This window comes from Acinonyx jubatus, chromosome C1, assembly GCF_027475565.1.
Source record: "Acinonyx jubatus isolate Ajub_Pintada_27869175 chromosome C1, VMU_Ajub_asm_v1.0, whole genome shotgun sequence".
Lineage (NCBI taxonomy): Eukaryota > Metazoa > Chordata > Mammalia > Carnivora > Felidae > Acinonyx > Acinonyx jubatus.
Window position 1 is genome coordinate 91813253 of NC_069381.1, and position 15822 is coordinate 91829074.

Below are 15822 nucleotides of genomic sequence, written 5' to 3' on the forward strand. Positions count from 1 at the left end.
TGCCAGGCCGCGGTTGGTTCCAGGGACCTCCGGCCCAGGGCCGTCCTTCCGCTTTAAATCTTGCGTGGTTGCTAGGGGCGCTCCGAGCCCTAGGCATGTGGGGAGATTCTTCCCTTGGAGAAGGTGTGAACCCGCCCCAAGATTGGCAATTGGGAGAACTTGTACGGAGGAGTTGATAGGCTCCTTGTACAATAATCCCCGCCGGAGTAAATTGGTCCGGTTTTTCTCCACGCCCTCCACCAGCCCCGCCTTTCGCGGGATTCCCCGCGCTTCCGGCTCTGGCTCAGTCTTCCAGGCGCTGGGCGGAGAGCTCCGGGACTGGCCGTGGGCGGTGACCGGGTGCGCTGCGGTGGGAATGAGCGGGCGCCTTGGACGGGGCCGTTTGCCTCAGCCCACCCTACCGTGGTTCGTTTCAGAAAAGTTGGGTGGGCTTCAGTCAGTGGGAAAAGACTCCAAGTTTCCTCCTGGTCAAGGTAATTTTACCAGCATTTCCTTCCATTCCTTGCCCTCCCGGCTCCCCCCACCCCACACTTCCCAGTACAGGTTTTAGAGCAGGTAACGCCTTGGATCTGAGATTCGTATTGCTCTCTGCTTTTTCTGTTATTCGTGAAGAATTTAGCTGACGGTGCCGCCTTTGTGTGCTTTGTGCTTCGCTTCCCTAAAGGTAAAAGGGCAACGTCACAACTTCATAGAAAGGCTGTAAAATGAATTATTTGTTCAAGAAAGATAGGATAGCCAAGTAAGAAGTCATTTGATGGGCAGTATATGACAGAGAGAAATGCCAGGGTTCTGTTTCCAGTTAATATGATACCACTGGTCAAGTCTCCTTCAGGCCCCGTATTTCTCAAGTAAAGTTCATGTTTGGCTCTAGGTTAGATTTGTAAATGAGGCATTTCAGTTGAGGGGGAGGCGGTGTGTAGAAATACGCCTTTGGGGTATGGGCTCTGTTTTTCCTCTCATTTATTTCCTGCCTTCATAAATTCAACAAGAATATCGTTTTGTGGTCCCTAGCCAGTCAGATGTTTGACACTTATAAAACAGAAGTTCCAAGCAGCAATCCTCAGCAATCTGTTAGATTGCTGTGAAAAGAACAATATCCTCTAGGTTTCTGGTCAACTATTGTGGCCTTTCTGTTGAAAAAGTGTTGTTAAATTCACTGTGCCTACTCTTTCAAAGTTCTTTTGAAATTAATATATAGTAACTATTTATATACCTACATAGGTATTACCTATAAACCTGTATAGGTACTTGAGCATGATCATAGTTCCTGAACACTCAGGGATGCAAGGTGTCCTACTGATATCAGATATGGCAGTGACTGCCCCACAAAGTCACTTGAATGTGGAATCTCCTCTGGGTAAATGTGTTTGTGCCCTATATATCATAAATGAAGGGGAGCCGGTAGCTGATGGTGGGTAATAAGGGAAATTTTGTTTTCTCCAAGAAAATGGATCGTCATGGCATTAAAAATCCAGCACCTAGTATAGTTTCTTGCCCATAGTCAATTCAATAAATGTATCATTAAATGTTGAACCAAGTGTTCCTCTGAGAAAAATGATAAAGGAGCCAAAGAAGACAAAAAAGAAATGTACTAAAGCATGAGAGAATGAGCTACATTCAGAAACTGAGTAAGGTATCTAAACATATTGGAGAGCTAGGCACATTGGTCCTGGAACAAAATGAACTGTGGCAGAATAGTCCCTGGTGGACCGCAGATACTACCCAAATAAAGAAACCAGTAAGAACTGATCCCCAAAATCAATTCTTTACATACCTGTAATTACCTAATTTGTAAATATTTCTGACTGCACATAAACTAGAAATTACTGCTTTAAAAAAAGACACCCAAAAGTATGTATAACTGTCCCCATGACTTATAAAAAGAGATATAGAAGAAAAGAGTCGGGAATTGTTTCAGAAACTAAAACCATAAAAGAGAGCACCTCGTACTTTGGTGGCAGCAAAAGCAGGGAACTGGCATCTGGACAGCTAGTGTGATGCTATAGACACTGGCTTAAAATAATTTTAAAAGCCTCATGGTATCTCTTTGAAAGAAATAAAATGAGAGTTTATCTATTTAAGAGTAAAGTAATTGAGGATAAACAAAATGTAGTATGTACATACGACAAAATATTATTTTAGCCTTAAAAAGGAATGAAACTCGGGGCACCTAGGTGGCTCAGTCAATTAAGGGTCCAACTGCTGCTCAGGTCATGATCTCGCAGCTTATGGGTTCAAGCCCTGTGTAGGGCTCTGTGCTGACAGCTCAGAGCCTGGAGCCTGTTTCAGATTCCGTCTCTCTCTCTCTCTTTCTCTCTCTCTCTCTTTCTCTACAGGATTATTGGTGATCGTCTCCCATGCTCAGTCTCAGGCTGCAGCATTTGGCAGAAATCAGTGATTTTTCAGAACGTTGGAAGGTGCCCACAACTGGCACTAGTGTTTTTTGTCACTTCAGAGCACCTATGGAGAGTCCTTTGCTTTTCCATACAAGAGTAAGCTTAGGAATGCTTTGCTTTATTGTAGGTCAGGCTGCCTGCAGATATGGACCCTTTCCTCTGCTGCCTTATTGCCAGTTACATTAAATACAGTATATGGCAAGAGTTTATTAATCTGTACTATAGTCAACATCCATGCGAGCATATATAATGGCCTCCATGCAGAAAAAAATAGGCAATAAGAAGGAGATGATTATGGTGGAAGTTAAGAAGGAAATCGAGAAGTATGAACGAGGTATGCGAGTGGCTGAAATTCCAAGATTTTATAAGAAGCCTATGTTTGCATCTTGTCTGCAGAGGAGGAAGAGAAAAAGGCAGAGGAAACCCTCACTTCAAATGAGATTAGAGAAATGTGTAAAATGTGGGAAACAGTGCAAAATTTTGTAGAAAAGCACCACCCAAAAAAGGCTGTAGCAGTGTGAGCAATGAATCTGTTTAATGACAATGCGATGTCACATTTCCACGAAATCCTCAAAAGGAGGCAAAAGCAAGTGTCATTGGATAAGTTCCTTGTTAAAGTTGCATGAAAAGAAAAAGATTCCATTGAGATAGCAGTGATTCCCTTAGTGACAGTGAAAGTTGTCCTACACAATAATCCTCCTCTTTCTTGTCTCCCTCACACCAGCCACGAAGGTTTTCAAAAGTAAGTGCAGGTTAGGGTACCTGGGTGGCTCAGTTGGTTAAGTGTCCAACTTCGGCTTGGGTCATGATCTCGTGGTTTGTGGGTTTGAGCCCCGCATTGGGCTCTATGCTGACAGTTCAGAACCTAGAACCTATTTCAGATTCTGTCTCCTTCTCTGCCCCTCCCCTAAAATAAATAACCATTAAAAATTTTTTTAAGTGCATTAATTTGTTTTTCTTTATACTGTATATTTTCTTTATTATTTTGTATTTTATTACAGTATTGTAATCATTTTTATATGAATATTTTTAGGTTGTAGAATGAATTATATGAGTTTCCATTATTTCTTATGGGGAAATTTCGCTTCGATATACAAGTGCTTTGGATTACAAGCATGTTTCTGGAACGAATTACACTCACAAACCGAGGTTTTACTGTACTTCTATAAGGCACCTAAAATAGTCAAATTCATAGAGACAGAAAGTAGACTAGTGGTTACCTGGGGCAGGGGAAGAAGGGGCTGGGGAATTATTGTTTAACAGCCACAGAATTTCAGTGTGGGATGATGATAAAGTTCTGGGGATGGATGGTGGTAATGGTTGCACAACAGAGTGAACATTGTTAATGCCACTGAACTATACACTTAATGATGATAAATTTTATGTATATTTTTACCACAGTAAAAATAAATATTTTCTTTAAAAGGAAAGTAGTTGAAATGTGAGTTCTTTGAGGACCAGTATTACATCTTATTCAGCCTAGTACCTCGCATATAGTAGATGCTCTAGAATATTTGTTGAGTAAATAGACAATTATTGACTGGTTGCTGTAAACACACTAGTTATATAGAGATTAATGTATGTGTCACTTAGAGAATTAGAGTAAGTAGAAAATTCAGTATTTCAAATTGCCACTCTTAAAATATAATTTAACACTAATATTTCTTTTTCTTTTATTTCCTTTGTGGAGCTTTTGTTTGGTTGGTTGATTGGTTGGTTTGTGTTTTTTAATTTTTTTTTTTTTTACATTTATTTATTTTTGAGAGACAGAGAGATAGAGCATGAGAGGAGGAGGGGCAGAGAGAGGGAGACACAGAATCCGAAGGAGGCTCCAGGCTCTGAGCTGTAAGCACAGAGCCCAACACTGGGCGCGAACTCACGAAAAATGAGATCATGACCTGAGCCGAAATTGGACGCTCAATCGACTGAGCCACCCAGGCGCCCCTATTGGTTGGTTTGTGTTTTTAAATAAAATTGATGAAAGTTTGTTGGTCACAATCTTTTTAGGTGAAATACTGAGAGATGAAAAGGACTGTTTCTTCCTGGAGAAATACAGATCATTTAGATATTAATGAAAGTTCTGCATTCACCTGCTGAATGAGAGCTTTCACATATTTTGGTAGTTTTTGCATATTTTTGCAAAGAAAGAAATATGACCCCCTAATTAAAAGCTGCTGTAATCATTTTAAGAGATGAAACACAGAGATCTTAACTATATTACAATAAAGTATCTACAGATTAGAAGCCTTGTCATTCCACTAGAAGTAAAGGAAGTAATTCGTAAAGCTACTAGCCTAACAAATATTGAAAATACTCAGATTTGTTAGTAAATGTCCTGTATGATTACTTTGTGTCAGGCATTCCTGGGTGAATGGCAGAAGGTATACTTACATGGAGAATTTCATAAGTGATTTCAAATCAATCTATAATCTAGGTCCCTTTCTCTTCTTAAATATCCTGTTCCCCAAATCCATCTATCCACTTTTATCTCTAGCAGCTACGATTTGCTATTTACATAAAGAGACAGTTTGGATTTGGCTGCTTCACCTTATGATTTATTCTTACTCCAGTCATTTTGTAAGAATATCTTAAAATAAGCAAAGATTTTGAGCCAAGGATATTGACAGATTTAATTAGCTTTGATTATTGCAAGTCCCCCAAGAAATAATAATTGGCCAGTCCTGGCCAATGACTAAGCACGGCAGGAGCTTTATTGAGCAGTGAAACGCAACTGACTGAGCAATGCAGCTCCATTGTAGAACTATTTGGGACTCCTCTAACAGGTAGCTTTGGCTTGAGGATCATCCATCAGCCTACCTGAAACCCTCAGAACTGTGCTGCAGTCTGAGATAATGCCTACTCATCCTTTCTTTTCCCTCTCCTTCATAACTCAGAATGTGACTGTATTTGGATGTAGGTCCTTTATAAAGGCAATTAAGATGTTAGGGTGAACCCTAATCCAATCTGACTAGTGTCCTTGTAAGGAGGAATTTGAACACACAGAAAGACACTGAGGGCATGTGTGCAGAGGAAGGGCATGTGAGGATACAGCAAGAAGGTGGCTATCTACAATCCAAGGGAGATGCCTCAGAAGAAACCAATCCTGCTGATATCTTGATCTTGGACTTCTACACTCCACAACTATGAGAAATACATTTCTGTTGTTTATGCTATCCAGTCTGCGGTACTGTATTTTGTAATGGCGGCCCTAGCTATGCCAAATACCACCTTGGCAGCTGCTCAGAGGGTCCAAACTAACACAAGTGGTACCAAGAGAGGTCCAAAAACAAAAAACAGAAACAAAAGAAAGCTAGAAAATAAAATGAAGTTTCAGGACTGGCTCACTCACTCACTATCTGGTGGGCAAAGACAATATTATCGTGAGTAGTGTACGGACATGGATAGTTCCCAGCACAAGGTGGTGACCAGGTGCTAAAGATTTCATCAGTGGTGGCCTGGAAAAACATCCCAGTGGAGGAGAAGGAAAAGAATATAATTTCAGGCATTTGAAATGTATGGGGATCGGGGAAGGCAATGCCTACAAGGACAATGGAGTTGGCCGGTTACTGCTAAGTTGTATAGACACTCAGGCGGGATAACGAAAAAGCAAAGGTCCCCCTTGATTAATAGCCAAGTATGAGAGACAAGAGGACCTCTTTAGTAACTTACAAAAAGGCTTTTATCTCTATAGTGGAAGACCTGACACAGTTATGCCACAAACTTGGGACATGAGCCAAGACATGAGGCACAGAGCCCCAAAGACATTTAAATATGTAGCCAAAGCTGGTCAGGGCCCTGGCTGAAAATACCTGAATGCCTGAAACAAGGGATGGGACATCTGGATGCACAACTGTAAGGATCTTAGCTCTGTAGGCCCTCGTGAACTTTGAAAGCTTGCAGAGATAGTCTACCTCTTCGTAGTAAGAACTAGTACTTCCTCCATGCTCAAAGACACTGCAGAGCCACTCCTTCTCTACTGGCTACTATGCTAATAAATGGAATCAAATCCTAGCATAACCAAGCTGAAAACATGCCTGACCTAATAAAGGAGGGAAGAGATCCTATACAAAGGAGCTGTAAAAATTAGCATATACAAACAAGTCAGAGGAGTTTTGAGGTTACTTGATCATGGGGGCTAGAATATTAGACTAGATAATCAAGAATTCATTGACAGCACTTTCTTCTCGGGATTTAACACTGCATGGACTCTTACGGAGGATGTAAAAAACTCATGGGAGGGATGGGCGGGGGAATCTCTTAAAAACCTAGAGAAAGTGATGGCCAATGCTGAGCAAAGTAGAAATGTCTCTCTCAGTTGCCCGGGCACATGGTAGAAGAATGAATTAAAAGACTGGGGGAAGTGGGCATGCTGGAATGGATATGTGTGAAGCCAGAAGACCCATCAGAGGATTCTGTTTCACAGGAGGGCCCAGAAGATACACCATTCACCAAGGCCATCAGAAATCCTCTGGTAAGGGACACCACCACCAAGAAGTTCTCTGCGTTCCTGAGCTAACAACAGCAGTCACAGAGTTAGGACCCATTAATGATTATGGGAAAAATATCCCCCTTCCCCAAGTAATAGAGGCCAGATAGTGGCACTTAGTCACTAAAAGCCAGGAGGCCACAATTAAAAAGACCAACAACATTTGACAAGTGGCAGCCAAGAGGGCTTGGCTCACAGGGAGTTGTGGAGATGGATGTAGAGCTTGGTATCTCTAGGGGCAAAATAGGTGGGAATCCTATTAACATCTACAACCCAAAAAAGGCCAAAACGGAGGAGCAGGAGACTGAGGGTGGTTTCATCCAGAAAGTCATCGTCCCTTGTTCAGTATCCCGATCTGAGCCACTTTTCAGATCTGAAACTTGTTGACTTAAGAGGCGGCAGATCCTGCTGCACTGCAGCAAATGTAAGTGTTATGATTCCCCAGTCCTTTGCTAAAGATACCTATGGCCATTTATTTCAGTGATTGTACACAGTGGGAAAGAGGAATAACCAGAAATTTAAGAACTATTGGACTCAGTCAACTCAGACATCAATATCCTGAGACCCAAAGCATTGTCATAGCCTCTTGTTAGAGTGGAGGCAAATGGGGACTGGGTAATAATTGGAGTTCTGACTAAAGTCTAGTTAGGGTAGGTCCATTGTGTCTGTGAACCCACCCAGTGGTCATTTCTTCAGTTCTTGAGTATGTAATTGGAGTTGATACACTTAGCAGCTGCAGTTATACCAACATTTAAATGCTTGACCTGTGTGAAGAGCTATCATAGTGAAGAAGGCCAAGTGGAAACACCTGAAAATGACCTTCCAGACCTGGCTAACATAGTAAATTAAAAAATAAACAAATGAAAATATCACATACCAGGGGGCATGGTGGAAATTAGTGCCACCAATAAAGACCTAAGAAATGTGGGGAGGATGGTCCCTATCATATCTCCATTTAATTAGCCAGTCAGGCCCCTGCAGAAACTAGCTGGGTCCTGGAGAATGACTCTAGACCACCATAGCAAGTCACAGCCCCAATAGCACCTGCTGTGCTTTATATAGTCTTATTGCTAGTGCAGATTAATAAGGCATCAGGACATGACGTGTGGCCAGTGGTTTGTTGAACAAATTATTTTCCATTTTGATTAGGAAAGATCATGTGGGACAGATAACCATTTACAGTTTTGCCTCAAGGATAGATTAACTCTGCCCTCTGTCGTAATAAGGTCCAAAGAAATCTGAACCTCCTAAACATCTTATAGAGTAGCACACCGACCCATTGCATCAATGATATGCCGGTCAGACTGTACAAGTGGAGTGGCTAGTATGCTGGAGGCATTGGTAAGACTAATGCTCCAGAGAATAGAAGAAAAATGCTATAAAGATTCAAGGACTTGCCACTTCAGTGAGGTTTTCAGAGTGTACCATTATATCTTTCCAAAGTGAAAGTCTTGCATCCCTTACCACAAAGAAGAATGCACAGGGCTTGGTATGTCTCTTTAGGTTCTGGAGCAACATATACCACACTTAGGAATACTGCTCCAGCCCATTTACCAGGTGACCTTGAAGATTTCCAGCTTTGGGGCCCAGAGCAGGTGAAAGGCTCTTCAGAAGTCCAGGCTACAGTACAGACATCTTTGTCACTTTGGCCATATATTCCAGTAAAATCTTGTATTGGAGGTATCAGACTAGGAAAAGAAGCAGTTTGGAGCTCGTGATGGTTAATTTTATGTCAACTTGGCTGGGCTATGGGGTACTCCGGTATTTGGCCAAACATTATTCTGCGTGTGTCTGTGGGTGTGTTTCCAGATGAAGTTAACATTGGATTGGTAGAATGAGTAAAGCAGATTGCCATCCCTAATGTAAGTGGGCCTCATTCAATCAATTGAAGACCTGAATAGAACTAAAAGATTGAGTAGAAGGGAACTCCTGCTTGATTGCATAGCTAGGATGTTGGTCTTTTCCAGCCTTTAGGCTTGTACTGAAACATCAGCTCTTCTTGGATCTCGAACCCGCCAACTTTCAGATTGGAAATCACGCCATTGGCTTTCCTTGTTCTCAGGCCGTTGGCTTCAGACTGGGAACTACACATCAGCTCTCCTGGGTCTCCAGCTTGATGACTGCAGATCTTGGGACTTCTTGGCCTCCATACTCATGTGAGTCAATTCTTTATAATAAATCTATAGCTATAGCTATACAATCTATATCTATACTTACACCTACATCTATATAACTATAATGTTTCTGTTTCTCTGGAGATCCCTGGCTAATACAGATCTTGACACCAGCCGTGGAATATAGCTGTAACAAATAACTAAAAATGCGGAAGCTGCTTTGGAACTGGATAATGAGTGGAGTTGGAAAAGTTTTAAAGTGCATGCTACAAATATGGACATTAAGGACAATTCTGGTGAGACGTCAGATGGAAATGAGGAGGACGTTAATGGAAATTGTGGGAAAAGTGACCCTTGTTACAAAGTGGTGAATAACTTGACTGAACTGTGTTCTGTTTCGTGCAAGGTAGAATTTGTGAGTGATGAAACTGGATATTTAGCTGAGGAGATTTCTAAGCCAAGTATTGAAGGAGGGGCTTGGTTCCTCCTGATTGCTTATAGTAAAATGTGAAAGGAGAGAGATGAAGAAGGAATTGTTAAGCAAAAAGGAACCAGAACTTGATGATTTAGAGATTTCTCAGCCTATCCATATTGAAAAACATGAGAAAGCATGTTCTAAAGAAAATACCAATGGCACAACTTGATTATCACTTGATAAAGAGTTTATGGGATTATATGAGCAGAAATGCAGCCAATTTGAACTGAAGGGGATGAAGATGGGACCAAACAAAGGAAGGCTGTTGGGCTTATTGAATTTGACAAGACAGAATGATAGAGCTATTCAGCTGCACACATGCACTATTCTGCAAGAAGAGGGGAAAATGATGCCGACAGTGATTAAGAGATCATCAGGGCCACTACACTACCTCAGTTTCAACAGCCTTTGGTGGGGGACTACCCAACAGGACCTTGGGGGTGATGCTGCCACCTACTGGACCTGGAGGGCAGAGCATTGAACCAAGGAGGATTATTTTAAAGCCTTAAAATCTGATGGACTTTGCCTTGCTAAATTTTGAGCTTGCTTGGGACCATCACCCCTTTCTTCTCCCTTTTGTAATGAGAATGTCTATCCTATTACTATCCCACTATTGTATTTTGAAAGTATATAACTTGTCTGATTTCACAGATTCACAGCTGGAGAGGAATTTTGCCTCAGGATGAATCATACCTCCAGTCTCACTCTATCTGATTTAGATGATATTCAAATGAGACTTTAGATGCTGGAATAAATTAAGAGCTTTGGAGATTTGGGGATGAAATGAATGTATTTTGTGTGCAATAATGATGTGAATTTTAGGGGGCCACAGGTGGAATGTTATAGACTGAATGTGTCCCCCTCCAAATTCATACATTGAAGCCCTAATCCCCAATATGATGACAAAGAGGCACCAGAGAGCTCTCTTTCTCTGCCCTGTAAGGATACAGTGAGAAGGTAGCTGTCTGCAAGTCAGGAAGAGAGCTTTCACCAGATCCTGATTATGCTGGCATCTTGATCTCGGACTTCTGGCCTCTAGAACTGTGAGAAAATAAATTTCTGTTGTTTAAGCCACCCAGTCTATGGTATTTTGTCATGGAAGCCCAAGCTGACTAAGAAAGAGCTTATGGTAAGCCCCAGTAAAAACATCACAGTGCAGTCCTTAGGACTCTGGAGCAAGGCCATGCCATCTGCAACTGAGAATTATACACATTTTAAGAACCAGCTACTAGTGAGAACCAGATAGATACTGAGCCTTGATGGAGACAGAACACTTAACCACAGGATATCAGGTAACCATGTGTCCAGAACTACTTATTATGGACTGAGTTCTTTTGGTTCAGATGGACCCAGCAGCATCTGTTATAAGATGGAAATGGTACATACAGAATGGAGCTCAAACACAACTGAGGCACTTGTAAGCTGCATGACCAGGTAGCCCACATCCCCATATAACCCACCACAGCTGCACCAATACCATGACCAGCTGAAGGAAGAAGGGTAAAGCCTAAGTTTGGTTTATGGATGAGTCAGCTTAGTATGTGGGTACAAACCAAAATTAGATAGTGGCTGCATTATAGTTACATTCTTCAGAGTCTTTGAAAAACAGCAAAGAAGGAAAATCTTCTCAGTTGGTAGAATTACAAAGATCATCCCTGATCGTCTGCTTTTAGTATAAGGAGAAGCAGACTGAAGTAAGAATATATATAGATTCTTGGGCAGGTGTCAATGGCCTGTCAGAAGACCTAGTAGGGCACCTGGAAGGAAAAGGACTAGAAGACCAAAGACAAGGAGATCTTGAGTAGAGTCATGTGGATAAATATACAGGAGTGGGCATGAAGTGTGAGGAGTTTTGTATCATATCTCACATCCACCAGGGAAGAAGCACTAAGCAATCAAGGAGACAAAATGACTCATCCAATTGTCATTACCAGCCTTAGTCAATGGCCACCTTGGAACCTGCATGATGTGTTATAAGCACTCTTACGGATTATGTTTTATCCCCCTTTCAAATTCTTATGTTGAAATTCTAACCCCCAATACCTTAAATTGTGACTTTATTTGGAAATAGGGCTGTTGCAGATGTAATTAGTTAAGATGACATCATACTGGAGTAGGGTGGTCCCCTAATTCAATGTGACTGGTGTTCTTATAAGCAGATAGCCATGTGAAGACAGAGATACACAGAGAGAAGGCCATGGGAAGATAAAGACAGATCAGGGTGTTGTAGCAGAAGCCAAATAATGCCAAAGATTGCCAGCAAACCACAAGAAGCTAGGGGAGAAGCATGGGACAGATTTTCTTTCACAGCCCTCAAAAGGAACCAAGCCTATGGACATCTTGAGCTCAGACTTCTAGCTTTCAGAACCATAAGATAATTACATATCTGTTGTTTAAATCACCAAATGTGTGGTACTTTGTTAAGGCAGTGCTAAGAAACTAATACAGGCACATAAATGGAGGGGCCTTTGTGGCAGGGATGGAGACTATGTACAGGCCCAAAAGCTTGGACTCCAAATTTCCAAGACTGATACAGCTACTGATGCCGTAATGTCCAATCTGTCATCACAGAAACTTATGCTGAGTCCCCAGTATGGCACCATTACTCAAGGAGACCAACTGGATACTCGGTGACAAGTTGACTACATTGGGTCCCTTCCATCTTGAAGGAGTCAGTGGTTCATTCTCATAAAGATATATAGCTATTCTGGGTGTGGGTTTTCCTTTCCACCCACAGATCCTTAGCCAAAATTACTATATTGGGGCTTATGGAATGCCTGATCGACAGATGTAGAATCCTATGTAACATAGCATCTGACCAGGGTACCTGCTTCATGGTAAAAGAGGTGTGGGAGTGGACCCATGGCCATGGGATCCGCTGGACATACCATACCATCCAGAAAAAGCTGACCGCATAGAAAGCCAGAATGACATTCTAAAGGCACAGGTGAAAAGCCACTCAAGGATAACATTCTGAAAAAAATTGGGAGTTATAATTCAGGATGTGTTATACAAATAAATCAGAGGTCTTCATGACTCCCAATAGAAAAAATACATGGATCCACTAAGAAATGGATGTAGGAACACCCCCATTTACTTTTACTGCCAATGACCCACTAGAGGATGTTGTGCTTCCCATATCCACAAACCTGGGATTGATAGGGTTGGGGCTGGTGGTACTGGTCATCAAAGAGATTGCACTCCTATTAAAGGACACAGCAAGGGTCCCTTTGAACCACAAGCTATGATTTCTGCACTTTGGACTCATTATTCCTGGGACCAGTAGGCAAAAAGAGGAGTCACAATCATGACAAGGATAATTGACCCTGATCAATAGGAAAAGGTAGCACTGTTTTTGGTTTTGTTTGTTTGTTTGTTTTTAGCAGAATTCATGTGGTTCCCTTGGACATCTCCTGACACTCCCTTGCCCCACTGTAACTGAACATATGCAGCGACCATGACCTGACAAAGTATAGTTACCAAAATCTCAGACCCGGAATAAAGCTTTGGATTATACCACCACAAAAACCATGAAGACCTGCTAAGATGATAACTGCAAGTGAGAGGAATTTAGAGTGGATAGTGGAAAAGGGAGAGGATGAGTATCACTTGTGACCTCTAGATCAATTTCTGTAGTCCATCCTACTAACCTTCCTTTTCTAAGTTTCCTTTCAGGAAGAGAGGCCCATGGGAACCATGGAAGAGCTTCTCCCCAAACCTGCATGAAGAAATAAATCTTTGGGGCAAAGGAGTTGAAATGTGGTTCTGAAAATGGGTCCCTGAATTCCCTTTGCAGAGCATAGTTAATCAATGGCCCCAACTACTGACCTTGATCCACCAATATGTTCACAACTGAGGCCATGCTTCTCACAACCTAGTCCTAGCTAATGACTGAGCATCTGGGGTAATAAATCAGGCTCATTTCTTTGAGACTTGGGATTCCACTAATGGGCCACTTTGGCTAGAGAACTACCCATAGGATTCAGAGCTCACAGGGAAATTTAGAGAAAGAAACAGCAAATTTATGCAAAGAAAGTAAAAAGAAAAAGGAAGGTAAAAGGAAATAAAGATAAAATCAGAAATCAGTGAAATAGAAAGCAGACATGCAAGAGCCAACACTTATTAATCGACAGTCAACAAAGCCAAAATTTATAATCTTCAAAAGAGCTAAAAAATTAATCAACTCCTAGAAAGATTAATCAAGGAAGAGTGCATAAAAACACATTACCAATATCAGCAATAAAAAGGGGGACATCAGTACAGGTCCTATAGACATTGAAAATATAAGAAGATGTTACAACTTTTTACCAATAAATTTGACGATATAGATGAAATGGAAAATTTTATTGAGAAACAGACTTACTAAGACTAAAACAATAATAAATAGAAAATTCCGTATTTTATATTTTAAAGAAACTGAATTCATCATTTAAAATCTTCTACAAATGAAACTCCAGATGGCTTCACTGGTGAATTCTTTCCAACATGTATATTTCTTTTAGAGTCATAAAATGCATATTGACACTTTCTAATACTTATATATTTCACATTCTATTTGTGGATTAACTTCCCTCTGTTCCATGCACCATTTATTTAGCACTTACTATGCATTATGTTAAGAGTTGTAGATATAAAGATGAATAAAGTTTTTGGCAGAGGGAGCTTTCAGGATGATGGAAAAAGAAGACCTATAATGTAAATGCAGTGAAACAAGTGCTAATAAAGATTCACATAAAGTACTATGAGAGATGGGTATGAATCTAGGGAAGGGAGGGCTTTCCAAGCATGAGAGATAAAACAATGTGCCATGTGCTATGTGCATAAAAATAATTGGAAAATAGAGGACATTCCTTCTCCCCTTATTCCTTTAAATTTTTTAAATTAATTTTTAAAGTTTATTTATTTTGAGATAGAGAGTGTGAGCAGGGGAGGGTCAGGGAGAAAGAGAAAGAGGATCCCAAGCAGGCTCTGCACTGCCAGTGCAGAGCCCAGTGCAGGGCTCAAACCCAAGAACTGTGAGATCATAACCTGAGCTGAAAAGAATTGGATGCTTAACTGACTGAGCCACCAGGAGCCCCTTAAATTTTTTGATACCTTAGGGTTCTGTCCTTGGCTTCTGTTTTCCCTCTCTTCAAACAACTTATCCACTCCCACCTTTGTCCCTTTCATATATAAGTTAATCACTTCAAAATATGTATCTCCAGTCTCCACCTCTTTCTTGAGCTCTTGGCCTAAATATAAAAGTGTCTAGAGAACTCACCTATGCAAGGACTTTGCCTCCACACTAATTCCCCCCACCTCATGGATCACCAATCTTCTCTCCCTTCTTAAAAGCAAAAACAAAAACAAAAACCTCTCTGCCTTGACAGCATGTCTCTCCAGCTACTACAATACCTCTCTGTTCCCTTTATATGGTGAAACTTCTCACTTTCTTTCTCTCTAGTGTATCTTAACCTTTATGATACATAAAATCTTTTATAAACGTTTTATAAACATTTTATCTTTTATAAACTCTTCTGAGACCTCTTATCAAGGTCACCAATAACCTTCATGTTGCCAAATCCAATTCTCAATTTACATGACCCAACAGCAGCTTGGCCAGGTGATCATTTCCTTTTTCTTGAAAAGTTGTCTTTACCTGGCTCCCACCCTCTACTTATTTTCTTCTCATCTCACTAGTCACTCCTTCTTAGTTTCTTTGTTGGATCATCTTTTTTCAACCTTTAAGTATTGGAGTATTCCAGTGTTCCATCCTTGGACTTCTACTCAATTTTTGTTTATATTCACCTTAGAAAGTCTTAACCAATTCTATCATCTTAAATGTCATCTGTATGCTAATGATTCCAAAAATTATAATCTACAGGCTCAACCTCTCCCCTCAACTTCAGACTCCTATCTCTAGTAGCTACTTGAATGTCTAACAGTATTCCAAACTAAACATGTCTGAAACTAAATTCTTCAGTTCCTGTCTATCAAATCTAATTCCCTTCAATCTTCTCCATCTCAGTAAATGGCTCCATGATTCAGCCTGTTGCTCTAGGCAGAAATATTGGGATCATTGTTGACTCTTCTCTACCCTCATTCAATCTGTCAACACATTACATCAGCTCTGCCTTCAAAACATATCCCAATTGTGACAAGTTCTCACCACCTTGATCACTTCTACTCTAATCCAAACCACCATCACCTTTCACCTAGATCCCTTCCTCCTAACCGGCTATCCAGCTTCCACACTTCCCTGACTATAGTCTACTGGGAGTGATCCTGTTAACAGTATAAGATGGAACGTGCCACTCCCTTGTTCAAATCCCTCCAGTGATTCGCATTACACTGAAATAAAATCCAAAGTTT

At 41.0% G+C, this 15822-nt stretch overlaps 1 long non-coding RNA gene across 3 annotated transcripts; it reads left to right on the plus strand.

Annotated features, from left to right (window-relative positions):
* The first annotated feature begins 18 nt into the window (after positions 1 to 18).
* On the plus strand, positions 19 to 10545 carry LOC106977747 (uncharacterized). Of its 3 annotated transcripts, XR_008295121.1 has the most exons (5): positions 19 to 214; positions 417 to 473; positions 2337 to 7306; positions 8850 to 9038; positions 9141 to 10545. It is a non-coding gene; the product is annotated as an uncharacterized LOC106977747 (long non-coding RNA). The 3 variants fall into 3 exon arrangements; XR_008295120.1 differs by having other exon boundaries at positions 19 to 473; XR_001430703.3 differs by having other exon boundaries at positions 19 to 473; positions 2524 to 7306.
* The last annotated feature ends 5277 nt before the right edge of the window (positions 10546 to 15822 follow it).